At 47.1% G+C, this 17,253-nt stretch overlaps 1 pseudogene; it reads right to left on the bottom strand.

Annotated features, from left to right (window-relative positions):
- Positions 1–7,296: 7,296 nt before the first annotated feature.
- Positions 7,297–8,457, bottom strand: LOC138427667 (olfactory receptor 13A1-like; annotated as a pseudogene).
- Positions 8,458–17,253: the final 8,796 nt, after the last annotated feature.

Here is a 17,253-nt window from a genome sequence, read left to right as displayed (position 1 = left end):
AAGTCAGTAGCTGCATTTAAATACCCACTTTACTGGTCTCTTTGCCTGCTATTTCTACATCATATCCTGTATTTCTTGGATTCCTGTTCCTTGAAGTGTAAATTTACACTCAGCCAGGGCTTCTGGGGAGAGGATGGAGGACACGTTTGGAATATCCAGTGAGCCTTTTCCCCTCAAGACAGCGGCTGGGCTGCGGCCTCTCCCCACAGGCTCCTTGGCCTTCCTCCATGGGCCAAGTTCCCCTGAGCAGTAGATTCAGTGGCAACAGTATTTTCTATCAGGTTAATGAAATGCACTGGTTCTCCCTTCCCTCCTACTCACAGGAAGGACATACAACTATCCCCAGATTTCCTTAAGAGGCAACCCCGCAGTCATGAATCCTTAGACCGAAGAGGTGAACAATGCAATATCACTTCTCTGGGTACCCAAAAGGCAATGGACAAGCAAGAAAGAGTAAAACAGAGACTGAGTTGAAAATATGCTCAAAGAGTTGCTTTAAGGGTGCTCTCCTGAAAATTCCCTCTCACTTTGTATGTAAAATGATCAAGAACAGACAAATAAAAATGTGGGCAGGCAAGTCTGTAACATTTCATGCACTCTGGGCTAAAAAGAACAACCTTTAATGCACTCTGGGCTAAAAAGAATAACCTTGACAAAAGCCAAAATCTCTTCCAAGTTAAACAAAAGCAGAGAACATGCAATTTCCCAGGTACAAAGGGCCAGCTGGCTTGGACCTGGAACAAAACTTTTCACATCAAAGGAACTGGGGAGCATAAGCAATGTGTTCTCTTATCTGACCCTGGTTCAACCTTCATCTCAGAGCTGCTGTTCAAGATCGTGGATCAGGCAAAACTGTTTGCTTGTGTGCAGAAGTTTTAACCCACCAGGTGGAGGAAGGGGCCCTCCTGGATTCCAGGAGCATGGTTACAGCTTCCTAAGACTCCAAAGACGATGCCAGCAGAGTGGTGGGGAATGGCCAGGGGGTGGGTGGGGGAGGGGCCGTGGGAGGTTGACGTGACAAGAGAAGAATCTGCCGAGGATGGTGACGTCTGCGGAAGGAGGCTGGACTCAGAGTGGGGACCAGCCGCTGTGAGACCCACCAGAGGGCACCAGAGAGAGGAAAAGGAAAAACACCAACTGAAGCAATTTGTCCTTGGTAAAACACAGACATCACCAGATAGATGGTCAATACCAAAATCCAATTGATATATTCTTTGCAGTCAAAGATGGAGAAGCTGTATACACAGTCAGCAAAAAACAAGACTAGGAACTGACTGTGGCTAAGATCAGGAACACCTTATGCAAAATTCAGACTTAAATTGAAGAAAGTAGGGAAAACCATTTGACCATTCAGGTATGACCTAAATCAAATCCCTTAAAACTATACACTGAAAGTGACGAATAGATTCAAGGGGTTAAATCTGATAGACAGAGTGCCTGAAGGACTATGGACAGAGGTTCAAGACATTGCGCAGGAGGCGGTGATCAAGACCATCTCCAAGAAAAATATATGCAAAAAGGCAAAATGGCTGTCTGAGGAGGCCTTACAAATAGCTGAGAAAAGAAGAGAAGCTAAAGGCAAGGGAGAAAAGGAAAGATAAACCCATCTGAATGCAGAGTTCCAAAGAATAGCAAGGAGAGACAAGAAAGCTTTCCTCAGGGATCAATACAAAGAAATAGGGGTAAACAATAGAATGGGAAAGACTAGAGATCTCTTCAAGAAAATTAGAGCTACCAAGGGAACATTTCATGCAAAGATGGGCTCGATAAAGGACAGAAACGGTATGGACCTAACAGAAGCAGAAGATATTAAGAAGGTGACAAGAATACATAGAAGAACTATACAAAAAAGATCTTCATGACCCAGATAATCACCATCGTGTGATCGCTCACCTAGAGCCAGACATCCTGGAATGTGAAATCAAGTGGGCCTTAGGAAACATTTCTATGAACAAAGCTTTTCTAAATCCAACTTATATATCTTCAAGTTCTCAGTTCATGTACTGCTGAACCCTAGCTTGAAGGATTTGGAGCATTACCTTACTAGCACGTGAAATGAGTGCTATTGTACAGTAGTTTGAACTTTCTTTGGCATTGTCTTTCTTTGGAATTGGAATGAAGGCTGAGTTTTTCCAGTCCTGTAGCCACTGCTGAGTTTTCCAAATTCGCTGGCATATTGAGTGCAGCACTTTCACAGCATCACCTTTTTGGATTTGAAATAGCTCAACTGGAATTCCATCACCTCCACTAGCTTTGTTCATAGTAATGCTTCCTAAGGCACAGTTGACTTCATATTCCAGGATTTCTGGCTTTTGGTTAGTGATCACACCATTGTGGTTATCCAGGTCATTAAGCAGGAGATGGTGAGAGTGAACATCAGCATTTTAGAAATCAGTGAACTAAAATGAACAGGAATGGGAAAATTTAATTCAGTGACCATAATATCTACTGCTGGGGGCAAGAATCCCTTAGAAGGAATGGAGCAGCCCTCATAGTTAACAAAAGAGTCCCAAAGGCAGTACTTGGGTGCAGTCTCAAAAGTGCCAGAATGATCTTGGTTCATTTCCAAGACAAACTATTCAACATCTCAGTAATTCAAGTCTATGCCCCAACCACTAACGCCAAAGAGGCTGAAGTCAAATGGTTCTATGAAGACCTTGAAGACCTTCTAGAACAAACACGAAAAGAAGATGTCCTTTTCATCATAGGGGATTGGAATGCAAAAGTAGGAAGTCAAGAGATACCTGGAGTAATAGGCAAGTTTGGCCTTGGAGTACGGAAAGAAGAAGGGCCAAGACTAACAGAGCTTTGCTAAGAGAGTGCACTGGCCAGAGCAAGCACCCGCTTTTAACAACAGGAGAGATGATCTACATATGGATACCACCAGATGGCCAATACTGAAATCAGCTTGATTATTATATTCTTTGCCACAGAAGGAGAAGTCAGCCAAAACAAAACCTGGAGCTGACTGTGGCTCAGATCATGAGCTCCTTATTGTATAATTTAGACTTAAATTGAAGAAAGTAGGGAAAACCACTAGGCCACTGATGTATGAATGATAATCATATCCCTTATGATTATACAGTGGAAGTAACAAACAGATTCAAGGGATTAGATCTGATCGAGTACCTGAAGAACTATGGATAAAGGGCCATAACATTGTACAGGCAGTGATGACCAAAACCATCCCAAAGAAAAACGCAACAAGGCGAAATGGTTGTCTGAGGAGACCTTAAAAATAGCTGAGAAAAGAAGAGAAGATAAGAGGAAAGACATAGCCAACTGAATGCAGGGCTCCAAAGAACAGCAAGGAGAGAAAAGAAAGCCTTCTTAAGCGAACCATGAAAAGAAATAGAGGAAAACTATAGCATGGGAAAGACTAGAGATCTCTTCAAGAAAATTAGAGATACCAAGGGAACATTTCATGCAAAGATGGGCTCAATAAAGGACAGTAACGGTAAGGACCTAACAGAAGCAGAAGAGATTAAGAAGAGGTGGCAAGAATACACAAAAGAACTGAACAAAAAAGGCCTTAATAACCCAGATAAGCATGATGGTGTGGTCACTAACCTAGATATTTTAAATGCTAAGTTGAAAAGAATGTACAAGGAATGCCTAATATAAATTAAAGTATAAAAACATAATCCACACCAAGCAACCCACTGCTAACCAGAGCTGCCACAGGCCCTCCAGCTGCATCTGCCCGCCTACGCCCCGCCTCCCTTCTGAGGTGACCACAGTCCCACACTTCCCTTCTAACTTTCTCAATGGTTTTATTTCTTGTACTGTTTCATTTTCCTTACTTTTGTGTTTCTAGACATGATTCCATCATAACCTCTGTGCACCTTGTGAGCTGCAGGCGCCAGTTAGTGACCGGGTGGTCCGCTATCCATCAGGTCATTCCCATGTTTCTGCTGCTGCAAAGAGTTATTCAGACCATCTTCATGCATGCTTCCTGGAACACTCTGCAAGAGCATCTCTAGGTCAGGTGCGTCAAGGGCCGCATGACACATGACACCATGTGACTTCCTAAGTACTTGAACTTATGTCACCTGGTCCCATAACTTCATGGCAAATAGAAGGGGGAAAGGTGGAAGCAGTGACAGATTTTCTTTTCTTGGGCTCTAAAATCACTGTGGATGGTGTCTGCTGCCATGAAATTAGAAGATGATTGCTTCAGGGCAGGAAAGCTGTCTCAAACTTGAGTGCTAAGTTGCTTCAGTTGTGTCTGACTCTGTGTGACCCCATGAACTATAGCCTGCCAGGCTCCCCTGTCCATGGAATTCTCCAGGCAGGAATACTGGAGTGGGTTTTCATGCCCTTCTCCAGGGGATCTTCCCAACCCGGGGATCGAACCTGTGTCTCTTATGTCTCCTGCATTGGCAGATGGGTTCTTTACCACCAGCACCACCTGTTAAAAAGCAAGGACATCACTTTGCTGACAAAGGTCCATATAGTCAAGGCTATGTTTTTTTCCCAGTGATCATGTATGGATGTGAGAGCTGGACAATACAGAAAGCGGAGCACTGAAGAACTGATGCTTTCAAACCATGGTGCTGGAGAAGACTCCTGAGAGTCCCCTGGAAAGTAAGGCAATCAAACAAGCCAACCTTAAAGGAAATCAACCCTGAGTGTTCATTGGAAGGACTGATGCTGAAACTGAAGCTCCAATATTTTGGGTACCTATTGCGAACAGTTGACTCACTGGAAAAGCCCCTGATGCTGGGAAAGGTTGAAGGCAGAAGAAGAGGGTGACAGAGGATGCGATGCTTGGATGGCATCACTGACTCGATGGACATGAACTTGGGCAAACTCTGGGAGATGGAGGGGGACAGGGAAGCCTGGTGTGCTGCAGTCCATGGTGTCAGGAAGAGTTGGACACGACTTAGCAACTGAACAGCAACAAAAACTCTTCTCAGCTGTCCAAGTGGCCCTGTCCATTTGCAACACTAAGAACTCATGGATTTCTAAATGTTTACCCATTTATAGGCATGAAATGGTGGTTAATCCTGGCCCCAGTTTGCATTTCTCTGACCGTGAATGAAGTAGAGAATCTCTTCGTGAATGCCTGTTCACCAAGCTGTGTCTGCCTCTGCAAAGCGCCCGCTCATGCACTTGCTCTTCTGCGGCAGTTTCTCTCTCTCACTGTTTGTAGGGATGTGTGTGTCCCAGTTAATGATCCACCCTAAAGTTTACGTATTGCAATGATTTTTCCTTCTCTTTGGGCTATGTTTTCACACTATTTGTTGAATTTTTCTTATAAACAGATACTTTAAAATTATCAGTCTTTTATTTTGGAATTAGCACTTTTTTGACTTTAAAAGCTGTCTTTGCCATAGAAAGATCAGAAGGCTAGTTGCCGTTTTTAAAGTTCTACCTCTCCTACTTACGTCTTAGGTCATGTGGGAATGATTTTTGCATACGGTAGGGGCTAAGGATAAAATTTGTTTTTCCCATATAGATATTAACCATCCCGGGACAGTTAACTGGGCTTTCTGGTTCATACGTGCAATTTCAGCTGTGGTGCACAGACGGATGCTGCCTGTGGATGGTTTGCTGTCTGAGCTGAGGCCAGGACAGAAACTGAGAGGAAGCAGTTTCCCCAACTCAGGAACAGGACTTCTCGGGTCCCACAGCCTCTCCGTTATTTTTCATCCTTTCCTTAGAAAATGTTAAGTTTCTCCATTACTAAGTCTGAGCCATGGACAGCCAGAAAACAGTCACTTCTACTGCTGAACAGACAGAGTTCCAGGTAAGCCTGACCACACAGGCTCCCCTACTCTAGGGATAAAGTATGGGCCTCTCCAACCTCATATCCCCGGGCTGTGATGCAGCTGGCATCCAGCCTTCTAAGGGACCCTCCACCTGCATGCCTGCTCTGCTTCTGCAGGGCCAAGAATTTCGATCTTCCCTGGGGTGGGGGAAACTGCTCTTGTCCAGGCACCAGCCTCAGATTCCCCTGGGGATTTGCCTTTGGCCTCAAAAAGCTTGACTTTTTGGTTGTTGATATGAGCACTGGAATTTTATTTTAATTCCAAGCTGCACACTCACACTTTTCATTATTTCTTTGTTTTCTTCTTTCATGATATATGACCACTTTAAGACTTACTGATGTTGCCTCGATGAGAAAAGGTTTGGAATAGAAGAAAGACTATGAATGAAACAGCAATCTCCCTACATTCTCTGGAGGAAGTTTTATTTGATTGAACATGTTTATCTGAAGGGACCTATTATTCATCTATGAAACACCAAAAACAGGAACTAAAATGTAGGCAATTCCCTGGTGGTCCAGTGGTTAGGACTTAGTGCTTTCATTGCTCTTGGCCTGGGTTCATTCTCTGGTTGAGGAACTAATTCCACAAGGTTGTAGTTCAGGCAAAAAAAAAAAAAAAAAAGAAGCACTAAGACATGGTCAAAGAGACAGTCGTTACATGGATCTACAGTTCAAAGCAGAACCAGAGAAGGTTGAGTAAGGCCAGGTAGATTAGGGGTCAGACTGTGTGTGGTCAAGCAGAACAGGGGACAGCTCCATGAGGCCCAGGCAGAGCAGGACCCAGGCCGTGCAAGGCCCAGGAGAATGTGGGTGAGTCTCGTGGGCTCCAGGCAGATGTGGGGACAGGCTCTGAAGGCCCAGGCAGAGCAGGACACAGGCCGTGTGAGGCCAAGGAGAATGTGGGTGAGCCTCGTGGGCTTCAGGCAGATGTGGGGACAGGCTCTGAAGGCCCAGGCAGAGCAGGACCCGCCGTGTGATGCCAGATAACCAGCTGCAGGAGGCAGAAGGAGGGGATGTTGGGGAATATGAAGGAAGCTGAGGGAGGTGGCAAGGCAACTTGAAGATCAGGACCCGACCGTGCACTGAGAGAGGGTCTGTGCAGGGACCACAGAAGGTGAGAAGATACAGCCAGCGGCCCTTTCAGCTGGAGCTAGCACTGTGTGGCAGGTTGGGACAACCAAGGAAAAGCTGAGTTGAGAAGAACCTTGAGGAAGGTTTAGGGTCAGGTTCCTGGAGGCCATCTGTGTTATGCACCGAGCCCGTATCTCCGAACCGACCGAGAGAGCAAGTCCACCACAGTAATGCAAAGGCAAGAAGGGAGTTTACTTCTAGTGCGCTAGGGCCCAAGTCTCTTCCAGCACAGTGGAATCCGACAAGAGCCCTGAACAAAGGAGTATGGCGGCTTATACACAGGCAGTTCTTTGTCTCAGTTACAGGAGTAGCTGGCATTACATGATTGGCCAGGCAGGATGAGCACATGTCCTGTCTCTTTCTGGTAAACATGCCTCAGGTCCTAGAGCCCGTCATTTGGTCCCTAACAATCTGGGGGTGGAGAGACGTTTCCCTGGATACAAGAAGCCCACCTCCCAGGACCTGGGTCTACAGTTCTGCAGCTGAGGACTTGTTGGGTGCAAAGGGCCCCAACTCAAGGGTAAGGGTACTGAGAGGATGACAGCCAGCTGTTTCGCCTCCAAGCTGGTCTCAGGGAGGCAGCCCACGGACCCCGGGCAGAGAAGGGCTTGCACACGTCTCCCCAGGGCACGTTTAACCTCCATGTTCCTCAGAGAGTAGGTGCTGGGGTTCCGAGTGGGGCTCAGCATCGTGTAGAGTGCTGCGGGCCCCTTGCTTCTCTCAGGGCTACAGCTGGAGGCCGGCTGATACAGGGGCAGAACACTGCAGAGTAGCGCACGGAGACCGCCAGGAGGCGGGAGGAGCAGGTCGAGAAGGCCCGCCGCCTCCCTGCAGCTGAGCGCATGCGCAGATGCTGGTGACGAGGCAGCCATAGGGCACCAGGGTGAGCAGGAAGTGGACGACTCCGTAGAAGGCATCAGCTAAGACGGTCAGGATGCTGTTCACGAGTGTGGGGCTGCAGGAGAGCAGCAGGAGTGGGGGGATCTCGCAGAAGAAGTGTGCGACAACGTTGGGGCCGCAGAAGGATGGCCGCGTCATCAGCCCAGCGTGCAGTGACCCGTTGAGGGCACAGACAGCCCACACGCCCACGACCAGCGACCGGCACCGCGCGGGCTCATCCGCGAGCTGTAGTGCAGCGGGCGGCAGATGGCCGTGTAGCGGTCATAGGCCATGACGGTCAGCAGCAGCAGCTCGGAAGACGCAGACCAGGTGAGGAAGAACAGTTGAGCCATGCACCCGGGGAAGGAGATGGTGTTTTCCGCGGAGGCCAGGCCCGCCAGTGCCTTCGGCAGCGCAGAGGAGGTGCAGACAATATCCGTGGCAGCTAGGTTGCAGAGGAAAAAGCGCATGGGGCTTCGGAGGCTGGCGCTGCGGCTGACCACGGCAATGATCGCAGCGCTGCCCGTGAGCGCCACGATGTAGAGGAAGAAGCAGCCGAAAAGGGGCAGCTGCAGGCGGGGGAGCTCCGAGAAGCCCTGAAGCACGAACTCTGTCACCAGGGTCTCGTTGGGCCTTGTGGCCCAGCCGGGAGCAGCCCCAGGGCCGTGCTCCATGTGTGCATAGGCCTGTGACAGAGATCACACGACGCTGGTGCCAGACTCTACCCAGGTGATCGTCTCAGAAGGCAGCCTGGTTCTGGAAAGGGAGGGCTGATCCAACTCCTCCGCAGGAGTCTGTTTGTTCCTTAACTTCCAAATCCAGCACTCTCCCTAAAGCCATATACCCTTCATTGACTTCTTTCATTTTGCACTCCAAGAAACACTCCCCTCTATCGTTTCTAGCCCCATCCCCGTCCTCACTTCCGTGACTGTGGGCCACTTACAGCCTGAGCCCGTTCCCACCGCGCAGAGGCTGAGCCCCTCCCCCGGCCCACTCTCCCTGTTCCAGCCCCATCTCCGTAAGGGACATACAGCTGCTTTTCAGCTGTTCCCCCTGGGTCCCTATCTTTATCTTTTCTGAACGTGTGCTCCTTGCACTCCAGGACTGCCTCTGTGGCTGATCCTGCCCTCAGTCCGACATCACTCATATCTACCCCTCAACCGCAGAACTATGAACCGCAATTCTGCCTCAGACTACAGGCTTTCAAACTTGACAATCAAACCTGAACTGCTGGCCTTCGCCCCAGATGTGTTCATCGTGTGGTTTTACAGCAGCACAAGGTAACTCACCCACTCTCCCAGCCACCCAGCCACCCAGAATCCCGGGTTTAGGCTTTGTGGCAACAGGACCTCACTTGGACCACATCAAGCTTTAGTTCCCAGTCGTGGGAGGTTCTCAGAATGTATTTGTTCCATGAGCCTTTGGTGGTCTTCTTACCTCTCAACCTCTGGTTCCCAAGGCCTACAGACAAAGCCTCCTGCACGATGTTCACAGAGGCCCCATCTCTCATTCACAGATATGTACCTGACTTCAAGCTTTTTGTCACCACCTGGATGTCCAGTTTCTCCCTCCAGCACCCTCCTATATGTTCCCATCTGGGTTCATGGTGACGCCCTGGGACGAAAACCTGATCCTGGCATTTCATTCCCCTCTGTGAAGGTCACTGAGACTTAGCAGAGTGCTCAGGTGAGAAATAACAGAAAAATAACCAAACTGATCACATGGACCACAGCCTTGTCTAACTCAATGAAATTATGAGCCATGCCGTGTAGAGCCACCCAAGACGGACAGGTCATGGTGGGAACTTGTGGCAAAACATGGTCGACTGGAAAAGGGGATGAAAAACCACTTAAGTATTCTTGCTTTAGGAACCCCATGAATAGTATAAAAAGGCAAAAAGATCGGACACTGAAAGATGAACTCCCAAGATCGGCAGGTGCCCGATACTGGAGAAGAGTGGAGAAGTAATTCCAGAAAGAGTGGAAAGACAGAGCCAAAACAAGCACAGCACCCAGCTGTGGGTGTGACTGGTGACGGAAGAAGAGCCTGATATTGTACAGAACAATATTGCATAGGAACCTGGAACGTTAGGTCCCTGAATCAAGGTAAATTGGAAGCAGTCAAACAGATGTTGAGAGTGAACATCAACATTTTAGAAATCAGTGAACTAAAATGGACTGGACTGGGCAAGTTTAATTCAGATGACCATTATATCTGCTACTGAGGGCAAGAATCCCTTAGAAATGGAGTAGGCCTCAGAGTCAGCAAGAGAGTTGGAAACGCAGCCCTTGGGTGCAATGTCAAAAGTGACATAATGATCTCTGTTCGTTTCTAAGGCCAATATTTCAGTATCACAGAATCCAAGTCTATGCACCAACCACTAATGCCAAAGAAGCTGAAGATGAATGGTTCTATGAGGACTTACAAGACCTTCTAGAACTAACACCAAGAAAAGATGCCCTGTTCATCATAGAGGACTGCAATGCACAAGTAGGAAGTCAAGACGTACCTGGAGTAACAGGCAAGTTTGGCCTTGGAGTGCAAAATTAAGTGGGGCAAAGGCTAACAGAGTTTTGCCAAGAGAATGCACTGGTCACAGCAAACACCCCCTTCCAACAACACAAGAGACACATAGACATCACCAGATGGTCAACACTGAGATCAGATTGATTATATTCTTTGCGGCCAAAATGGAGAAGCTCTATACAGTCAGAAAAAGCAAGACTGGGAGCTGACTGTGGCTCACATCATGAACACCTTATTGCAAAATTCAGACTCAAATTGAAGAAAGTAGGGAAAACCACTAGACCATTAGGGTATGACCTAAATCAAATCCCTTAAAATTATACACTGAAAGTGACGAATAGATACACGTGATTTGATCTGATAGACAGAGTGCCTGAAGATCTATGGACAGCAGCTCGTGACGTTGAACAGAGGCAGCGATCAAGACCATCCCCAAGAAAAAGAAATGCAAAGAGGTAAAATGGTTGTCTGAGGAGGCGTTACAAATAGCTGAGAAAAGAAGAGAAACTAAAGGCAGAGGAGAAAAGGAAAGATATACCCATCTGAATGCAGAGTTCCAAAGAATAGCAAGGAGAGATAAGAAAGCCTTCCTCAGTGATCAATACCAAAAACTAAAGGAAAACAGCAGAATTGGAAAGGCTAGAGATCCCTTCAAGAAACTAGAGATACCAAGGGAACATATGATGCAATGATGGGCTCAATAGAGGACAGAAATGGTCTGGACTGAACACAAGCAGAAGAGATTAAGAAGAGGTGGCAAGAATACACAGAAGAACTACACAAGAAAACTCGTAATGACCCAGATAACCACGACGGTGTGATCACTCACCTAGAGCCAGACCTCCTGGAATGTGAAGTCAAGTGGGCCTTAGAAAGTATCACTATGAACAAAGCCAGTGGAGGTCATGGAATTCCAGTTGAGCTATTTCAAATCCTGAAAGAGGATGCTGTGAAAGTGCTGCACTCAATATGCCAGCAAATTTGGAAAACTCAGCAGTGGCCACAGGACTGGAAAAGGTCAGTGTTCATTCCAATCCCAAAGAAAGGCAATGCCAAAGAATGCTCAAACTACCACACAATTGCACTCATCTCGCATGCTAGCAAAATAATGCTCAAAATTCTCCAAGCAAGACTTCAACAGTATGTGAACCAAGAACTTCCAAATGCTCAAGCTGGATTTAGAAAAGACAGAGGAACCAGAGATCAAATTGCCAGCATCCATTGGATCTTAGAAAAAGCAAGAGAGTTCCAGAAAAACTTCACCTTCTGCTTTATTGACCATGCTAAAGCCTTTGTGTGGCTCACAACAAAGTACGGAAAACTCTTCAAGAGGTGGGAATACCAAACCACCTTACCTGCCTCCTGAGAAATCTGTATGCAGATCAAGAAGCAACATTTAGAACTAGTCTGTTGTTCCATGTTCAGGGTCTTTTCCAAGAGTCAGTTCTTCGCATCAGGTAGTCAAAATATTGGAGCTTCAGCGTCAGCATCAGTCTTTCCAATAAATATTCAGAACTGATTTCCTTTAGTATTGACTGTTTTGCACTCCTTGCAGCCCAAGGGACTCTCAAGAGTCTTCTCCAGCACCAGAGTTCAAAAGCATCAATTCTTCGGCACTCAGCTTTCTTTATGGTCCAACTCTCACATCTGTACATGACTACTGAAAACACCATAGCTTTGACTAGACAGACCTGTGTTGGCAAACTAATATCTCTGCTTTTTAATATGCTGAACAAGACCCTGAACATGGAACAACAGACTGGTTCCAAATTGGGAAAGGAGTACGCCAACACTGTATATTGTCACCTTGCTTATTTAACTTATACGCAGAGTACATCACACAAAATGCCGATCTGGAGGAAGCACAAGCTGGAATCAAGATTGCCGGGAGAAATATCAATAACTTCAGGATGCAGATGACACCACCCTTATGGCAGAAAGTGAAGAGGAGCTGAAGAGCCTTTTGATGAAAGTGAAAGAAAAGAGTGAAAAAGCTGCTTAAAACTCAGCATTCAATAAACGAAGATCATGGCATCCAGTGCCATCACTTCATGGCAAATAGATGGGGAAACAGTGGAAACAGTGACAGACTTTATTTGGGGGGCTTCTAAATCACTGCAGATGGTAATTGCAGCCATGAAATTAAAAGACTCTTGCCCTTTGGAAGAAAAGCTATGACCAACCTAGACAGCATATTAAAAAGCAGTCATGTATGGATGTGAGAGTTGGACCATAAAGAAAGCTGAGTGCCAAAGAACTGACACTTTTGAACTGTGGTCTTGGAGAAGACTCCTGAGAGGCCCTTGGGCTGCAAGGAGATCCAACCAGTCCATCCTAAAGGAAATAAGTCCTGAATATTCATTGGAAGGACTGATGCTGATGCTGAAGCTCCAATATTTTGGCCACCTGATGTGAAGAACTGACTCTTGGAAAAGACCCTGAAGCTGGGAACAATTGAAGGCAAGAGGAGAAGGGGGCGACAGAGGATGAGATGATTGGATGGCATCACTGACTAGATGGACATGAGTTTGAGCAAGCTCCGGGAGTTGGTGATGCTACAGGGAAGCCTGGCATGCTGCAGTCCATAGGGTCACGAAGAGTCTGACCCAACTGTGTGACTCAACTGAACAGGTGAGCCAATGCTCCTTATCTCTTGAGATGGCCCCGTGACCCCTCTTGTGGGTTTTCTCACTGAATCATCAGTACCCACAGTACCCACCCCAATGCTCAACTGGTGATCCCTGGAGGTGCCAGTTCTCACACAGCTTCTTCCCTGGAAATGCCCTCTGGTTTCCACCTCCTCTTGCACTGCTGCTGCTGCTGCTGCTGAGTCGCTTCAGTCGTGTCCGACTCTGTGCGACTCCATAGATAGCAGCCCACCAGGCTCCCCCGTCCCTGGGATTCTCCAGGCAAGAACACTGGAGTGGCTTGCCATTTCCTTCTCCAATGCATGAAAGTGAAAAGTGAAAGTGAAGTCGCTCAGTCAAGCGCGACTCTTAGCAACCCCATGGACTGCAGCCCACCAGGCTCCTTCGTCCATGGGACTTTCCAGGCAAGAGTACTGGAGTGGGGTGCCATCGCCTTCTCCTCTTGCACTGCCCACAGCAAAAAGACCTTCGTCTGTCGGGGGCCAGCGTGAGGAACTCCGCCCATGGCAAAGGTCATGAGGAAGGAGGCTTGGCATACGCAAAGGTGTGATCAAGCCTCAGGAAACCCCCTGTTCCCAAGCATCTACCCCAAAACCAGAGTCTGTTTTATGCTCTCGCCTACACTGACTTTACGGGGGGCTCTCCCCCATAACCGTTTCTCTCGGAGAAGGAGTAAACGCGCAGCTCCAAGGCAATAAAAATTCCTGGGTGTGACAAGAGTGTTTCAGCTTACAGACTCCTCTGAAGGTTATCTAGCCCGCCTGTATAGGTTCGTCCGGCCACATGTGATTGTTTACAGCCTCCCAATCTGAGAGGCACGAGATGTTTTAGACTTACTAAAGGCAAATTCTTTTGGGGAGTTGGAAATTATTAGTATAGTGGGTTGGTTAGGAATTATATTGGTGAAGGGTTTTTCATTTGTTGTGTCAATAATTGCTGCTAATTCCCTGCCCTGGGTGTGACAAGGGTGTCTCAGGTCAAACCTCTCTGCTGACAGACTAGCTTGTGTGACAGGATTATCCATACTCCTGCCACTAGGCACATGATTGTTACTACCTCTCGACCATAAACAGCACAGAGAGTTTTGGAGTATTTTGAGAGTCTTAATTAGCATAGGGCTTTTTCTTCTTGTTGAGTCAATGATTGCCGCCAGGCCTCCATATCCTTAGGCACCTGGGAATATATTAATCAATGTATTTGGAATATAGAAAAGGAAATGTAGTAGTTTTAAGGTTAGCAATACTAGACTTTTTGAGTTAATGGATTTTCTCTTTTGTAATAGAGCACTGTACTTTGTTATAAATCACTGTGTCCTTGCTAGGTAAGAATGTAACTCTATCACTATCTTAAGACTAAATAGATCTTAAGGGGAGCATTGGTGAAAGGATTTTCATTTGTTGGGCTGATGTTTGCTGCTAAATCTCCATGTTCCCTGCCCTTATCATGAATATAACTAACATATAGGAGAAATAAGTATTAACCTTTAAGCATATAGGAGAAATAAGTATTAACCTTTAAGACTAATCATGTTAACCTTGGGTTAAATAAATTCCTTTCTTGATTGTAACTCACTACACCCTCACGCTATAGGAATGTAACTTTATTTGGAGGGTGGTGCCTGGTTTAAGAAAAAACACCCTTGGAAGAAATAAGTTTTTTGGTTATCAGAAAGAAAGGATCATAAAATGTCAGCAGATCTCATGGCCAGAAGATGATGTAATATCCCTAAGACCTTTTTTTTTATACATTTATGTGAAGCACCTGATTTTGATAAAGGTCAGGACTGACCCCCGTGTGACTCTGTATTCATCCCTATATGTAACAAAAGGTATATAAGCAAACCCAAAAATAAAGAAATCGGATCAGTTTCCAGAAAGACTGATTCTGCCGTGTCGTTTCTTTCTTGCTCCCCGTTTCTCTGGCTGAATTCCCATCTGGAGCATGGATGCTATTCCATGCAAACCAAGTTATTCAGCCTCCTTTTCTCCACTAATCTTCCTACTACACTATCCGTTTCTAATCTCTCTATATCTGTGATTAAATATGTATTTTTCCAAGGACGCTGATGCCATCCCCACCTGCGAATCACCCTGGATCCACCGGGGCTGGACCCCGGCGTTCATCCTTCAAGGTGTATCTCAGCATGGCCTGCCTCAGGAAGCCCTTCCCATCCTCATGATCACCTCAGGGACACGCATCTCCTCCCGCTTTCCTCCCACGAGCTTGTGCTGTTCAGTTCCATGACAGCCCTCAAAAGCTTCCACTGTCTTCCCTGTACTGACTCTTTCTCTAAAGGCTTTTCCACAGTAGGATCCACAATCCATTTTTCCTCCTATCTCAATGCTGAGCTCTGAGATCAACAGAGAGTGTTTCTCAATCAAGGTTTAAACAATAAATGAATGAGTGACCTCCATGACCAGACTGGGCTCTTCACTGACCCCAAACTCTTCCTTTACCGGCCAGGAATTTAAATAGAAACCGTTTCCACCAAGGCCATCAGGGGCTCTGATATCACTGAAGCTGGGGGAGGAGTGATGCTCGGCGGACCCCTGGCAGCATCTGGCCGCCACGCCGCGGTGGCTTCCATCCAGAGTCAGGGCTCTGCTGCTGCTGTATCACTGCCGCTCCCACGGGCTCCCACCCAGGCTGAAGGTCGGCCAAGGCCAACTCCTGCACACACAGACAGGACGTCTATCTGACTGTGCTTCCTTGCTGTCACAGAAATAGAGAACTGCTTCCAGTTCACACCACGTGGAAACCTCACACTAATGCCTCTCATTAGCGAAATCAAAGTCACAACAAGAACCAGCCTAAGGAGCTCTAGGAAACCCGGGTTTTGCATCACAGTCAATTCGGTCAGGCAGTAAGTAACACACAGTGGGTGGTGGGTCCTGCTCCCAACAACAGAGAGTGATCACACTGGCCATTCTTCAGCTACTAAACATCACCTGAAGCCAAATGTTAAAACCACCACCTGAAGGCTTCAGAGAGCGTTCAGAAGGAGGCAGGTGGCAGGTGGCAATCTACCCGGGGAAGGAGGGATCTTTCTGGAGATTTCTGCTTCTTGGCTTTTCAACTAAGTCTACTCACAAGCCTGTACAGATATGGGTCTGGTAAAAGACAAGCTGAAATCTGAAATTTTACAAGGTTTGTTTTGATGGAGAATTTTCACCTCACATTTATCCAATAGCCCAAATCTGGAACATCAATGAAAAAAATGCGCTAACAAATTGAGGTATATTCATAAAACTGGAACATTGCCACAGAAGAGACGGAACTAAATACACAGTAACGCTGACCACAGAACAAGAGGAAGTGAAAATAGGCTGGTCACAGAGACAATACTTTACATGACTCCATTTACGTGATTTTGGAATGGGCAAAGCTGATCTCTGACAGGGAAAAGTGAGACCAGTGCTTGCCTGTGAGGGCCTGAGTGGCACGGACCGAGAAGGAGCATGGCAGGAATTCTGAGTCGAGAAAGTGTCCTGCGCGTGACAGAGGTGGGCTGCTCAGCATTGCACTTGCCAAAATGCCTGGCACGTGGCTCGTCTAGGACATGCATACATTTCAGTCGGTAACTCAGTGGTGGAGAATCTGCCTGCCAGTGCAGGAGACACTGGTTCTGTCCCTGGGTGGGGAAGATCCCTCGGAGAAGGAAATGGCAACCCACTCCAGTGTTCTTGCCTGGTAAATCCCATGGACAGAGGAGCCTGGTCAGCTACAGTGATGGGGTTGCAAAGAGTCAGATACAACTTAGCAACTAAACAGCAAATTTCCCTTAAAAACTGCAAAGAAATCTTATGCTTGCTTTTAATAATGGCATAGGTCATCCACCCTGAGGCCTGTGTGTCCTGGGCCTCAGCAAAGGGGTGACAGGAGCCACTGCTGAGAAGGGGGAGATAGACGGCTGTGTGGTGCGATGTTAAGCCTGGGGACCTCAGACACCGATGCCTTTGGGGCAACTCTATCACGGTGTGATCTGAGAATTTTTCACTGATGTGTGTGTCAGTGAAGCCATCACCAGTCTTCTGTGATCTCACGTCTTAATGGATAGATGGACACGGGAATAAGTGTGTGTGTGTGTGCACAGACACCCTTTCTACCTCTGCCCTCTGAGACCAACTGAAGCAAGGAGAGACGAGCAGCTGCTGCTGCTGCTGCTGCTGCTGCTGAGTCGCTTCAGTCGTGTCCGACTCTGTGCGACCCCACAGACATCAGCCCCCCAGGCTCCCCCATCCCTGGGATTCTCCAGGCAAGAACACTGGAGTGGGGTGCCATTGCCTTCTCCAATGC

The sequence above is a fragment of the Ovis canadensis genome, chromosome 22 (genome assembly GCF_042477335.2).
Source record: "Ovis canadensis isolate MfBH-ARS-UI-01 breed Bighorn chromosome 22, ARS-UI_OviCan_v2, whole genome shotgun sequence".
NCBI classification, from domain to species: Eukaryota; Metazoa; Chordata; class Mammalia; order Artiodactyla; family Bovidae; genus Ovis; species Ovis canadensis.
The sequence above is the reverse complement of the archived record's forward strand: the minus strand, read 5'-3'. Positions and strand labels throughout refer to the sequence as shown.